Source organism: Trichosurus vulpecula, chromosome 8 (genome assembly GCF_011100635.1).
Source record: "Trichosurus vulpecula isolate mTriVul1 chromosome 8, mTriVul1.pri, whole genome shotgun sequence".
In the NCBI taxonomy this organism is placed as follows: Eukaryota; Metazoa; Chordata; class Mammalia; order Diprotodontia; family Phalangeridae; genus Trichosurus; species Trichosurus vulpecula.
The window spans coordinates 79,789,418-79,804,696 of NC_050580.1; the positions used below are offsets into that span (position 1 = coordinate 79,789,418).

Here is a 15,279-nt window from a genome sequence, read left to right on the forward strand (position 1 = left end):
GGGTTTCTTCTTCCTGGAGCCAGTCTCAGATTGTTTTCTCAGTTGGAGGAGGACCAAACTTACATTCAGCAGCACGATTTCCATTCGCTTTTGCAAACTGAATCACTTTTAACTTGAATTCTGCACTGTATGAAAATCTTTTCTGAGACATTTCTGGGCAGAACATGGCAAAACATAACCTAATATACCGGTAACAAATGTGAAACAATGAGCGCAAAGACAACAAACGCGAAAAAGTGGGAAAGGCAAGTAAAAAAATCTACAACCACTGTATGAGATGCACCCAGTTTTTAGACCCCAAATTTTTCGGAAAAGATGAGTCTTATACATGGAGAAATACAGTAGTTTCCTTCTTCCTCTTACTCTATGATGGACTTCATTGCTCTCTGCTGGGCTCATTACTCTACAGGTTTTGTGGTCTCTCATGGGCAAATTATTCCTACTATTGAGTTCTGAGCTTCAGGTCTTCAGGGTCCCCTGCCTGTCATCACAGGGTGCATGCTACAATGTAGCAACCAGAAGACCTGCCCTACTAAGGGCAGTTTGATAGCTTCTTAGTCATAGCCAGACTTTATACTCAGTTAGCCAGTGCTGGGCACAGTGCCTTAAGCCCAAAACTAAATCTTTTTACCCTTTATCTAGAGCCAAGATCAGTCTTTTTACCCAGACAACTACCTCTTTAGGATTAAAAATTCCTTAGATCCCTCTTGATCTGGCATGCAAATTAATTTGAGCCGGAACAAAAGGAAATCAAGGAAACCCAAGTCATTGCTGTCTACCAATCATTTTGGCTTTGTTATGTATATCTGTCAGCAACAACAGGAAAAAAACAACAACCATCTTGCTATCTACCTAACTGAAGACTGGGTCTGGATTCATGACTTCGTTGGTATAGCCCGTATTGGGTCAAGACCCACAGTTTAAGAAGAGCTGCAGGGGTCGAGAGTGGAAAACGTTTAAGAAGCCCTGGTATAGAGAACTCCTGGATGTGGAGTTATGCAATGCAGTTATCTAGGCTATAATTTGGCCATGTCCCTGGGAGGCTTTAAATAGCTAGGTCTTGTAGACAGAGCCAGCACTTTAAGAGCTGGAGACAGTTGAAGCAATGTCCAGCAGTCAAGGAAGAAGCCAGATCTTCATCTTTGGTGAAGATGAGAATTTCCTTTTCTCCTTTCATTTCCTCAACTATCTTTCACTTCCCACACACATTGGTTATGATATCCATCAGCAGAGGTACAGACCACAAGGATATACTCTGTCCAACACCTGGAGATTCTTTTTGAGAATTCTAGGTACATCTAAAGGAAACACAGTCCCCAGACAAACATTGATACAAAGATAGTTCCATGGAATTGGAAGAAACTTCATGAAGCACGATCCCTGACCCTGACAGCAGAGAGGAGATCAAAAATTCTCCCTGACAATGGAAAGTTGTTTCATAAAGGATGCCATGAAGAAAGAAGTATGAGAGATTAAAGAGGAATAAAAGGCCTTGGCCACGGGGGATCCTGACCTGTGTACATCACTACTTTTGTACTTTATGACTACGTCTTCTTCCTGTAGGTACTGCATGTATTAACTCCATGCATTGTGGCTCTGGTTGTACTTTGCCATTTTAGCAAATGCCTTTGCTATGAACTTATTGAGTCTTCTGGCTAACTGTTGATAACCTGAAAATTTGGTTAAAGGAGGCAACAACAGAGCTAGGTGATAGAAAAATTCATATTACTTATTTATTTATTCCCTTAAGCATAGTGGACATGCATGCATGGAGCCAGACCAGAATCTGACTGATGAACAAAGAGATGAGAAAACTTATATACATTTTTCTTTAACAGACTCGGCATGTCTGTATTACCTCACTTTTATGATCACCATGTATGTTTAATCATGCTACATGACAAGGATTTTCCTTAATGGAACAGGTTGTAAATACAATAAGTCAGGATAGCTGACAAAATGTCAATTGGAATTACAGCCCAGGATCTCTGTGATTAATTTGCCATTAACATTCCATAACATAGTATATGCCCATAAAATATTAAGATAAGAAAAAGTTACATAATTCAAGATAGTATCTGGAGTCAAGGTTCTCACCCGTAATGGCCATGGACAGAGGAAGGAATACTCCATCTGGGCATGTTGACATAAGAAGAAGCATTTTCTGAGTTACTCAGAAAACAAAGAAGCTGTTAGGTCCAGACTCTTCATCTGTTTGATTAGTTAAGGCTCTGGGTCTTATTGAAATGACAAAAATGATATAAAATGGTATAAAATGTTCCACACTGTTAAGGGGAAGCACATTGATGAGGAGCTCATGAGTTATAATTTAAGAAATATATATCCTCAGGGTACCCTAGATCCTGAGGTAGCAGCTTCATTTTGGGGATACAACCCATAAGCATGAGCACAAAACAAGTTGGGGGATCAGTTGGATGTTATATCTTTCTTTCCCTGTTTCCATTATCTTTAAACATCTGCTATTTTTCCCTTGATATAATCCATGTGTTGGTTGAGCCAATTGTCTTCTTGCCACTACCTATATTCCTTACATTTCTTCAATCTACTACAAAGTATTGAAACGTTTTCCAAGTCAACCACTTCCCTTATCTTAGATGTGTTAATTTTGTTTGTGTAAAAGCTTTTCATGTAATCAAAATTATCTGTTTTGTCTTTTGTAATTGCTTCTATCCCTTCTTTATTTAAGAATTCCTCCCCTAATGGCCATCAATTGGAGAATGACTGAACAAGCTGTAGTATGTGTTTTGATGGAATATTATTGTGCTAAGAAATGACGAAGGTATTTTCAGAAAAACTTGGAAAGACTTACGTGAAATGATGCAAAGAGAAGTGAGTAGAATCAGGAGAACATTGTACACAGTAACATCATATTTCAACAATGATCAATTGTGAATGACTTAGCTTTTTGTTCTTCATTCATGCCTGGCTCCCCATTTGGGGTTTTCTTGGCAAAGATACTGGAGCAGTTTCCTTTTCCAGCTCATTTTACAAATGAGGAAACTGAGGCAGAGGTAAGTGACTTACCCAGGATCACACAACTAGTAAGTGTCTGAGGCAGGATTTGGACTCAGGTCTTCCTGACTCCAGGCCAGGAGCTCTATCTACTGTACTGCCTAGTTGCCCCTGAATGACTTAGCTATTTTTAGCAATGCAATGATCCCAGACAATTTTGAAGGACTTAGGATAAAAAATGCTATCCACCTCCAGAGGAGGAACTGATGGAGTCCAATTGCAGATTAAAGCATTTTTAAAAACTCATTTTGTGTTTTCCTTCACATGACCAGTATGGAGATATATTTTGCATGACCACATGTGTGTAACATATCAAATTGCTTGCCTTCTCATTGAAGGAGGAAGAAAATTTGGAGCTCAAAATGTTAAAAAATGAATGTTAAAAATATTTTTACATATAATTGAAAATAATAAAATACTTGAAAATCAAAGTGAAAAAAGTTAACTCATCCCCAATCATAGTGGTGTAAGGTATGTGTTCTACTTCTCCAGCACAATGCTTGGCACAGAGTAAGTGCTTAATAAGTGATTTTAATTTTTTTATGTTATGTTCTTCAATATTTAGGTCACATATCTCTTGAATTTATTATGCTATATGGCATAAGAAATTAGTGTTTTTATCAAATATCTCTGATATGGGTTGGATATCCAAGATATATAAACAGAATTAAATAAGAACAAAAATCTTTTTCAACCCCAAGAGATGAGGGGTCAAAGGAAGCAGAGAAGAGTTGTGGGAAGATTATAATGTGCTAGGTCCAAGAGGAGACCAGATTCCTTGCAAATACCTCAGTAAAGCTCTGAAAATGCACCAGAAAGAATAATTATAAAGAAAATCAAAAAGAATTAGCTATAAACTGCTTTATTCAGTCCAGGACTGCATAAAAAGACTGCCAGAATACCGTCGAAATCCTAAGTAGAGACCGGAAGGGTCTTACCCTCGAAAGTAGTAAGGGAGGTTGGAAGAGGGGAGGATTCGGGGATCAAGAATTAACAGGGAGGAACATGTAGTGAAACTAACTTTTAGCTCTAAGACTAAAGCTTTTTTCTCTCTCCCAGAGTGATGATTTTCCACTAAATTTTTGACAGCCTTCCGTAATTGTTACATTCAATGAACACTTGTCGAGCACCTACTGTGTACAAGACATCGTACCAGGTGCCAGTAAAGTATAAAAAGCTCCAGACAAAACACTTCTAAACCATTTTCCTTGGCATATAAATTAGGCAGGAGGAGCTATCCAGTGGCTGCAAACAGCTGGCAGTGGAGGATCTTGAAGGATTCTGTTTGCCACATAAGCAAAGTCCGAGTCAAAGCAACGAAAAAAAAAAGACCTGGGGAAAAAATACTGAGACTGAGGGATGTTATCTGCGTGACAGGGTCCCTAATTAGGAAGGTTTTAACCATTTCCAGAGTGCTTTACACTATACAGATTCGTCCCTGTGCCGCATGCATATGATAGGAGGAACGTGGCAAATACAGAAAGAAATAAACAGATTGATGAGATAGTTTTAGAATCACCCAGTCAGGGATCAAATACAGCATTTTTTGATCCGAAAACGGTTTCATTGTCTGTTGTCTTCCGAGCAGTGCAGTGGAAATTTGGGAAAGAGTTTCCTTAGGAAATTGTAGAGATCTCTGGTGTTGCGCCCCAGAGGGAAAATAATTTCCTTTGTTCCGGGATTTTCCCACACGCGAAATGAAGGTAATATTAGGCATTCAACACACATTGTGGACTGGTCGCCTCCAGAAACCCATGGGGATCCTGGTAGGAGGAGAGATTTTTGTGCATATGCTCGGAATTGTTTGTTGATGCGAAGAGAGTGAGCAAGTCCACTGACACCAAGAGACCGATGTCCGGGCATCCTTCCCTTGACCATTAAGGCTCCGATGCCAAGGAGCCTACAGACTTTTGTTGTCTTGACTGGACGCCAGAAAAAGAAATTGGTTCCCATACGGCGTCTCAGACTCGGCGTCTGTCTACAGTGAGAAAGGGCGTGGTCGGAGGGGGCGGGAGGAGAGGGAGGCGGAGCCCGCCACGTGGAGGGCCGCGGATTCTCGAATGCCGTTTACGCCGCAACCGCGGCCGCTCACGCTACGCCCTCCTGTTCGCCTGCGCCGCTGGCGTAAGCTTCCACTCGGGCGGGACGTCGGCTGCCGGGGGAGGGGCGGGCCGGCGCGCGCTAAGAATCGCGCCTCTACGTGGACTCTGAGCAGACGTCGCCGGCGCCTGGAGGGATCCTGCAGCCCCGCAGCGGAGGCGACCTGTGCCCCGAGGAGGCTGGTGAGCAGGCCGCCCGGGGGACGCGGCAGTGGGCTCGGGCCGGGCGCTCCCCTCATCCGGATCGGGGCCCCAGTGGGTGCTGCGGAGCGGGGGTGGGGGGGAAGGTGAAGAGATGGGGCAGAAGGGATCCTGGGGGGAGGGGAAAGGTGCGGGGGCGCTGCCGCCGCGCCCACACGCAGCCTCAGGGTCCTTCCGGGGATCGGCCTGAGCGTGAGCCCGCGCCGGGATGCGGGTGCGCACCTCTGAGCCGCGGCAGGAGGAGGGTGGGGTCATGGTACCCGAGGAGCGCCGGGCTCGTCCATCCTCGCGCGGCGCCGCGCAGCCCTCCGCTTCGGCCGCCGCGGCAGCCAGGCAAACTTCGAAGAGTCGGCCCCTGGCCGATGCACCCCCAGCACGTCCTCATGCGCGCAGTTGGGGTTCTCTTTACCTCCCTCCCCCATCCCCATCAACATCCGTATCCTTCTCCGAGCACGAATGTAAGCCGAGCGCTGGGGTTGCAAAGGGAGGTTAGAAACAACCCCTGACCTCTGGGAGCGCACGTCCTGGTGGGCAGGCAGGGTGGACGCAGACAGGTAGGAGAAAGATAGATCCAGAGTGGAGCAGGGGTTGTCTTCTCAGAATGAAGTCTTTAAATGCATAAAATACACAGGAGGGTTAGACTGTGAGCTCCTGGAGAGCACGGACTGTCTTCTGACTTTCTCTGTATCCGCAGTAGTTAGCAAGGTGCCTGGCATATTTGTTCAGTCCTGACCTTGTGGACCATACTTGTCCATGAAGTTTTCTTGGCAGAGATACTGGAGTGGTTTGCCATTTCTTTCTCTAGTGGATTAGGGCAAACAGTTAAGTGACTTGCCCAAGGTCACACAGCTATTAAGTGTGAGGCCTAATTTGAACTCAGGTCTTCCTGACTCCAGGCCCAGTGCTCTATCCCACTGATCCATCTAGCTACCTCTTTTTTGTTTTTAAATAAAGCCTACAGCACCTGGTATTCCCGGGTACTACCAAGTAGTAACTAGGTAAATTGACCTTTTTAGCTTCTGTGATCAGACAACATTGGGGCTCGTTCAGGCTGGTATTGCCTGGCAGATAGTAAGTGCTTAATAAATGTTAAATGTCCCACTGCCAAAGGAAAGCACTTATATTGAACTATAGTTGTCAAAAATATGTATGTAAAAAGTTGACTGAAAAAGGAAACCCCATTACGTTGAAATATATGAAATATACAAGCTTACATATCTACATGTGAAAAATGAACGCAGACTCCAGGAGTAGATAGAAAGGATCCTGAGAAGAGAAGGCACTAAATGGAATTGGTGGGATTTGAGTTGGACAAAGTCAGGGAAACTAAAGTGGAGGTGAGGGGGCCAAGTATTATTCTAGCAGTGGGAGATAGTAAGTACAAAGGTCTGGAAATGGGAGGTAGTAGTGATGTATTCCAGAAACTACAGTAGGACCATGGAAAATGATTTGTGGCATGTAGGATAGACAGGCTCTTGACTGCATCTTCTTAGGTTTTTTTTTTTTTTAAATCCTTTTGGGTAGTTACATTTATCATCAGGGGTTTTTCCATAATAACATGAGGCTCACAGTGAGTGTTTGTATGAGGAGGTTGGGAGTGGAGTTCAGTGCTCTATTTAAATCACTGAGTTAAGGTCATTTTGTTTTGAACTTCTGAAGAACAGTTGAGAAATAGTCAACTTAGTCAAAATATCAAAAACTGTTTGCCAGAAGTAAACTGTGTGTAAATGCCTTTTGTTCCAAGGAACCAGTCATCTGCTTTAAGTAGACTTGAGACTTTGTCTTCTTTAATAGAACTTGAGCTAGAAGGTCATCTCACACAATGCTCTCACTTTACATTTGGGGGGACCGAGGCCCCAAAGTGGGGTGACTTGTGTGAGGGTAGTAGAGTGAAGGTCCAGCTCTAAGCTCAGGCTCCAAACCTCCTTTCTCACCTCTATATCTCCTATATCTATGTTGCATTGAGGAAATTTCAGGATTTCAGTCTGTCAGAACCTAGTGTATTGGATAGAGTGCTGGCAGGTGAGAGTTAGAGAGTTTTTGGTTCAGCCTTGAAGTTTTTCTAGTCCTGTAGCTTTGGGGAGTGAACTTCCCCTATAGCTCATTTTTAATATAATTTTTTTTGGTTCAAGTAGTGAAAATGCACCTTTTTTCCCTTTTTGTTTCTTCTGAAAAAAAGAGAAAAACAAAACCTATGTAACAAATATGTGTAATCACACAAAACAAATTCTGCCATTGGCTAAGCCTTATTTTCTTTACCTGAAAAATGGGATTAAGAAGCAGTGTGGTCTGAGGCAGTGGCTTGAGGGCTCAGTTTTGGAATCAGGCAATCTGGTCTAATACAACTAGGCCCTTCCTGTAAGCACTCTGTTCCACAGGCTGCCAGTGTTCCACAGGTCACCAGGATGGCAAATTTGAGTTTCAATAAACAGTTGCAACTGCAAATTGGTAGAGGTTACAAGGAACTCCCTCACTGATGAAATCGTAAGTCTTCACCCAAAAAACCCCAAACCAAACCTATCATGATGCCAGTCTTGCCTGGCAGGGTTATCCTGAAACTCAGATTCAGTCAGCAACCATTTACTAGCTGGCTGTTACATGCAGAGAGCACCAATCAAGGGGGATAAAGATAGAAAGGGTCTTCCCAGCTCTCAGGGAGGCTCACATTTCAGGATGGGCTTGGGACAATCACATGTGTTCCCAAATCTGCATGCAATACTACAGTCCTAGTGAAGAAGAGAAGTGCTCTTCAAGTCTGAAGACTCCTGAATGGCATTTATATCTCTGTATCTTGGTGCACTTAGCACAGTAATTTTTTTTTTAATCTCAGAAACTTCTAGACCAACTCGTACCTTAACAAGCAGTGCCTCTATGACATCTCCAACAAGTGGCCTGTCCCCTTTCTCTTGGTTACTTCAGGTGAGGAGGATTACAGTGCCATGAAAGAAAGAACTTCCATTTGGGGGTTGGGAGATAAGGGACAGTTTATGGAGAGCTGATAGTAGGGTTGGAACTTGAAAAGTGGTTAGGATTCTAAGAGCGGGAGCTGAGGCTTGGGGGAAGGGCTTTTTAGGCTTAAGGAATGGGGTGAGCACAGGTAGCATGGAGGAGGAGTGTGCAGAGTCTGAGTAGAACTGTTTGGCTGGAGCTTAGCACCTGCCGAAGGATCAGTGTGAGGTTAGGCTGGAAAGATAAGGAAGTGACAGCCTTGAATGGATCTGAGCCTGGCCTTGGAGGAAGAGAATTTAATTTAAAGAGGTAGAGAGAACGTTTAAGTATAGAATATTCCAGGAGCAGTAAAGAAATTGAAATTATTTAAGTGGGAGTCTCCTGTCAAGAAGTAAATTGGAGGCAGGGAGGTGGCGCAGGGAGTAGAGCACTGGCCCTGGAGCCAGGAGGACCTGAGTTTAAATGCGGCCACAGACACTTGACACACTTACTAGCTGTGTGACCTTGGGCAAGTCACTTAACCCCTGCCCTCCCTTCCCTCTCTCCAAAAAAGACAAAAACAGAAACAAGCTTAAAAGATTTTAAAAAATGATCTTGTAAAAAAAAAAAAGAGTAAATTGGGTCTTTACAGTAAAACTAGATTATGGAGGGCTTTGAAAGTCTCAGACAAATTTAAGCTTGATGCAGTAAGCAGTAGGTAACAATTATAGGTTCTTGGGCAGGTGGATGTTGTGAAGAAAATACTGTTTTAGAAAAATTAGTCTGCCAGTGTCTGTTATGCAGGATGGATTCGAAGGAGAAGCTTGGGAGTAAATGACCCTCTAGCATACTGTCATGGTTTTGGTTAAAGATAAATCGCAACTAAAATCCCCTCTGTTTTAAAAGTTTTTATTTTTTCCCCAGTTACCTGTAAAAACAATTTTTAATATTTGTTTTTAAAACTTTTGAGTTCAAAATTCTCTCTTTCCCTTTCTACCCCTCTTCATTGAGAAAGCAAGCAATTCAGCTTAGGTGTTTAGTCGTGCAAAACATAAAATCTCATCTTTTATGGGAAACCTTTCCCAATTCTTCTTTGTTCTAGCGCCTTCCCTCTCTTAATTATTTCCTATTTTATTCTGTATATAGCTTCCTTTGTACGTATGTTTTTGCATGTTGTTTCCCTCATTACATGGTAAGCTCCCTGAGGACAGAAACTGTTTTTTTGGTCGTCTTTTTATATCCCAGCGCTTAGTACGGTGCCTGGCGCATAGTAGGTGCTTAATGTTTATTGATCAATTTAGAATTAGAAGGGATTTTAGAGATGTAGGCCATCGCTGTCACTTTGCAGATGAGGTAACTCGGGCCTGACGAGGCTAAATGATTTGCCAATTGCGAAAATGGTAGTAAAGAGCAGAGAATTTCACTGTATTACGAGGTATAATTAATATAAAAAAATCAGAGAAATATGAGAAGAGTTCTATGAGGATGAAGAACAAAGAGCAGAAACAAAAAATAATACAAAGTCAGTATGGAAAGGCAACAAAATTAGTGGTCATACCACACTGTGAAAGCTAATGAATGAATTCTTGTCTGTAGAATAACTATTTGGGGGTGGGGGTAGGGAGAAGACTATGAATAAATATCAGAGAAAATAAGACAGAAACATATTGCACAGCAGAATATGGTGTCAGAAAGTACAGTGGAAGCTTAGAAGGAGAGATCCTGGGGTGGGGGTAGAAGTGGGACAGGTGACTCAAGGAAGGCTTCCTGAAGGAGGTGGCATTTGAGCCCGTGGGATTTCAGTTGGTGGAGCAACGGGGATGTTCCATATGAGACCAACGTGAGCCAAGAGCAGAGCAGAGCCTTTTTCCCCTTCTCTTGAAGATTTCTATCTCAGGCACCAGGTAGGTTTTAGACAGCAGAACCACCTAGAAGTTGGAAAAAGCTTCAAAGAGTCACGAATAAACTTGAGTTTTCCGTTCAAGCTGAGATGTGCTTTGTCTTTGTTCAGTTACCTCTCGTCTTCTGCCATGGGTCCAAAGTAGTTCGTGACTGTATATTTCACTATCACTTAACAAGCAGGGAATTTGTTAAACTTCTCTGTGCCACGTAGTGGACTAAGTTCTGAAGATACAAAGATGAAAACGATATCCTATAGAATGACCAGACTTCTGAAGTAGATTGAAGGGGCAGAGAGTGGGGAAAGATGGCCAGGAACAAGCAGTGAGTAGGAGGGTTCAGCTCCTGTGAAAACATCGTTATGTCTTGTCCTTGCACTGGTATGACCCAATACATTGGTTGGGAAGCAGCAAAGCCACCAGATCACGTAACCTAGGGAAAAGATGATTAAAGCACCCAGGCTGTCGTTTATCTATTTAGTTATGATTGTGGGGAGCAGCACCTCTAATATGAAGGGAAAGAACAATTACTGAGATTTTTTTCTGTCCACCAATCTTAGCTTTGACTGGTTCATTATGTACTTTCCCCTATGTTTAGGTCGTTTAGCTTAAGTAGTTACTATGTGGTGTTAATTGAGGAATCATACATTTTGGAGCTAAAAACAGTTTGCAACCATCTAATCTTGGGCTTGAAGACATGCTTGTTTTGCTTCCAGGAACTAACCTTCCCTCTTCTCCCTCCCAGCAACAGTAACAACAGCAAAACCCTTTACTAGCTAGCCATAGTCTGGCTTTCTAGGAAGGAGAAGCAGAAGGAAGAGAAGAGGTTATTTTTTTAACTAGGGCATTGGTGTCTAACCTCATGAGGAAATCTTAATTAACGTTGTCAAAGTTCTATAGAAAGATCTTAAAAAATACTCAGGAAAAGTGAAAAAGAGATCTTGCCAGGGTATATGGGGGTCATATGTGGGGTAAATATAGATTTCAGAAGGGACCTGGTGACAGTCAGCCCCATAGTTCCAGTGAAATGTCTTCTAAATGTAAGCCATGGTTTCCCAAAAGGACAGGGTGAGAAATTATGCAAGATTCAGCAAAAACCTACTCCCATGATTGGAGGGAAAAAAGCCCAAAGTGCATGTCCTACTAAAAACTAAGAAGGCAGAATAGGTCAGTAGTGCTGGTATTCTATATGCAGAGGAATAAACATATAAAATTTCTAGAAATTTTAAAGTATTTTAAAAAACTTATCTCTACTTAGAACAAGTTTAAGATAAAAACAAATCTATGGAAGACTCCGGAAAACCCTTTATAGATCTATGTTTCTAAAATGATTTTCTAAATTGTATTGCGGATAAGATCCTCATATTTGTAATTATTGTGAAATTTTTAGAAAATAAACATATAAAACTCAGTATTCACCACTAATAATTCTTTGACTCACTATAAGTGTATATAAGTAAGTTTACATAGTTGTAATAAGCACATACATATGTTTTTGTAGGTGCTTCTTATTCATGATTTCATGCAGTCTTGTTGGCAGTTAAATAATTCTCATTTTTAATAACCGTGTAGTATTTTCTGCTGTCAGTACACTATAGTTTGCCTAAAGAGTCATTTGTTAGGCATTTGTGTTGTTTCCAGTTTTTCAGATAATAGTTTATTTGGAAAACAATGACACATTTACTAATTATATCTTTTTAAAAATGTTTGTGACTGATGAAGCTACAAGAAATTGAATTTAAAGGAATGCTAATGCCTTTTAGTGTTAAGATCAACTTTGTCCTAAGTAACTGTTCCATGTTCCTGGGTAGCTGTGCCCTTCCTTCTTCAAGGTCTCAGCACATTTTTTGCTGACCCTTATCTCCTCATACCTATTATTAAGTGTGAAAACAGGGCAGAGGGCAGTCAACTCCTGTCCTCAGATTGTGGTCATAATCCACGTGGGTAGGTACGTGTTCCTTGCATAGAACCGTATGTATTATGGGAGAACCCCTACTTCTCTGAATGTTTGATATCTCCTTGCTTTCCTGGACTTCGGTTTCTGCTTGTTCCTCTGTTCTTCCTTCCTTTTCTTGCCTTTCTCTCCCAATACCATCTCTCCCTTCCCACCTCCTCCAGCCTTTCTGAGCCTGACCTGGGTCTCTGTACTTAAGACAAGGCTTCTTCGTTGGCCTGCTGCTTCAGACTCAAGAGTGTCTGGACCTGTAGGCCTGCTGACTTCCTGGATTTGAACCCATGCTTCCTAGGAATATTCTACCTGTTGGGTCCTTCTGATTAATTGGACTTTAGATCCTGGGCACTTTTTGGCTGCCCCACTCGGTAGCCACCTAGTACCACTAATACCTCGTTTTTTTTGCCACTTTTCAAGATGCAGGAACAACTTGACAAGAGGAAGAAACCATCAACATTGTGGTAAAAATAAGAAAAGATAGTAACAAGAAACTGCAGAAAGTAACTGTTTTCGGAAAAGGACCTGAAGTTTAAAAAAAGAAAAGTGTAAAAGATACCATGCAAAACTCACATGTCACATGGAAAGGTCCCACCACTTTTATTTTAACTAAGCTTTGACTGTTAGCAGTTTCTGCTGCTTTTGATGCTTTAGTTTTTTTCCACCTTAACTTTTTGAAAACTGAAGTTTTGCCCAGTTTGAGACAAACTTCTGTCTTTTATGTTATTTCTTGGTTTGGTATGCGCATTTCTGAACATAGACCAGTTTCATGTGTTGAATATTAATAATAAAATAATAACTAGCACTTTAAAGTTCACAAAGTGCTTTACAAATATCTTGTTAGATCCCCACATCAACTCTAAGAGGTGCTATCATTTACCCCTATTTTATAGGGGAGGAAATTAAGGCAAATGGAGGTTAAGTGACTTGCCCAAGGTCACACTGCTAGGAAGTTTCTGAGGCTGGATTTGAACTCAGGTCTTTCTGACTTAAAGTCCAGCTCTATCTACCTCATGACATAATAAAATTGAAGACTGCTAATAAGGTGCAGACCAGTATATGGGGCAGAATCCTGAGAGCATTCTTGTCAAAACAGCTGAAAGTGTTGAGCATTTGCAGTATTTGAAAGTAGCTCCCTAGCACAGCCCCCAGGAGCTGCTGCTTTTGTAATTTAGTATATGATAATCTAACTGCTAGTGCTTTTGTTGGTCAGGCCAAAACTCTTGCTGTTTTACCTTTTCCTCTAAGTGTAAAGAATATGCATGTGGAAAGCGCAGGTACACCTGGATTCTCAAGAACGCTGCCATTGGCACTGAATGTCTGACTAAAGTGTGTAATCCAAATCACTTTTACCAATTGCTGAAGAAATTGCTTTTGGAGCCTTCATGGAGCTCAGTAAACAATTTCTCAGAAGGTTTTGTCTCCTAGCACACTGTTTCTTACACTTCTAGATTTTTAAAAGATCTCCAGCAGTTTTGTTTTTTTAACCTTGTTTCAATCCAAACCTTTATTATTAAGTGCCTTTATAGTAAGGCACTGTCCCAGGGCTGGGAATACAAAGATGAACAGCAACTCTTCCCTTCAAGGAACTTACTGTCCTCTAAGAGACCCCTGACCTGTATATACGGAAATATAAATGGGAGTGTAAGGGAACAAACAGAGTGACCTGGGAAAGCATGAGCAGGGGGAGAAGTCATTCAGTGGAACCAGAGTCAGTGAGGAGAGGAGGAGCAGGAAGGGGTAATGGATAGATGGAAATCCAGTCTTGAGACTGAATAAGACTGGAGTGCAACCTCTGCCTCTTCTGGTCCTGGGCAAGTCACTTGCCCTTTCAATGTCTTAGGCAACTCTCTTCAGAGTTACTGAGATACCTTTCAGAGTATCTCTTGCAGAACATTTGGAGTTCCTTCCTTCAAGGTGAAGTCATAGGCCTGGACAAATGCATGGATGTTGGAAATAGCTGGACATGATCAGGTAATAAGTAGGAGCCTGATTCAGTTGTAATATAGAGCAGGGCTGTCCAAAGTGTGGCAAGCAGTGCGATTTATGTGGCCTGCCTACAAGCATAAAAATTTACATAAATGCTTTAGTAAACAAAGCCGAGCTACCACAGAGCTCTCACTAAAATGGCAAATCGAAATGTATTGTCTGTTGTTTCAATAAAACCTAAGGTTGGACAGCCCTGAAGTAGAGTATATGAAGGGGATTGTACAAAATAAGACTGGAAAGTTAGGTTGATACCTGTTGTGGAGGAGCTGAAAAATCAGGCTAAAGATCCATGTTATCCCATAAGCAGTGGGGATGCTTTTAAGCTGGGGAATGAAAGTCAGACCTGCACATTTGGGAGACTGTTTGGGGCACGGTTTGAAGGACAGGCTCAAGAAGGGAGAGATTTATTTAGGAGAGTTTCAGTGGCTAGCTACCATCCCTTCACTTGTCATTTTCTGTTGTGCTTTGTATTTAAAATATTTTTTTCTATTAGAAATGGTCAAAGATATTATGTAAACTGGCAGTTTTCAAAGGAAGAAATTCAGGCTGTCACCAGCTCTATGAAAAAAATGTTTCAAACCACTAACAATTAGAGAAATGCAGATTAAAGCGTGAGGTTCTACCTCATATATACATCAAATTGACAAAGTTGACAAAAAGGAAACTTATGTTTTTCTTTTTTCTCCTGCCGTATTCTTTCATAAGGACAGTAACTATGAGATATCATTTTTATGTACTTTATAACTTGTATAGATTTTAGGGTATTATAAATACCCTCGTGCCCTCTCCCTTCTGTTCATTTCTGGACCCTTGTCATCATTTGTTTAAATCATTCATCCAAATTATTCACGTTGATTAGTTTGTTCAATAGGTTGCTTATCTGACTACATGTCATAATCTAAGCCAGAGCTTCTTAAACTTTTACCACTTAGGACCTTTTTTCAAGTTTTGGCAGGATTCATTGGCATTGTAAGGCCTGAGAGTGTGTGCAGTACAAAGTTTGTACACGTTGTGTTCAGAACCAAGGCTGCAGTGAAATCGCATGATGCAACACGGGCAAGTGTTGTCAGAAAACCTTGGATTCATTATGCATTTGATTTTTTAATTTTAATTTAAATTAATTAATTTTTGGTTGTTGTGCATTCAGAAACCTTTTACTGTTGTCATATGAAGAGTGCCAATC

General features: G+C 41.6%; 1 protein-coding gene across 2 annotated transcripts in view; it reads left to right on the forward strand.

Annotated features, from left to right (window-relative positions):
- The first annotated feature begins 5,248 nt into the window (after positions 1-5,248).
- Positions 5,249-15,279, forward strand: part of ALDH18A1 (aldehyde dehydrogenase 18 family member A1) — a 67,125-nt gene continuing 57,094 nt past the window's right edge. The window contains exon 1 of one of the 2 annotated variants that reach the window (XM_036769481.1): positions 5,249-5,315. The gene's annotated coding sequence lies outside the window, so the exon portion shown is untranslated. The remainder of the gene's footprint in view (positions 5,316-15,279) is intronic. The other variant, XM_036769480.1, reaches the window with a different exon arrangement.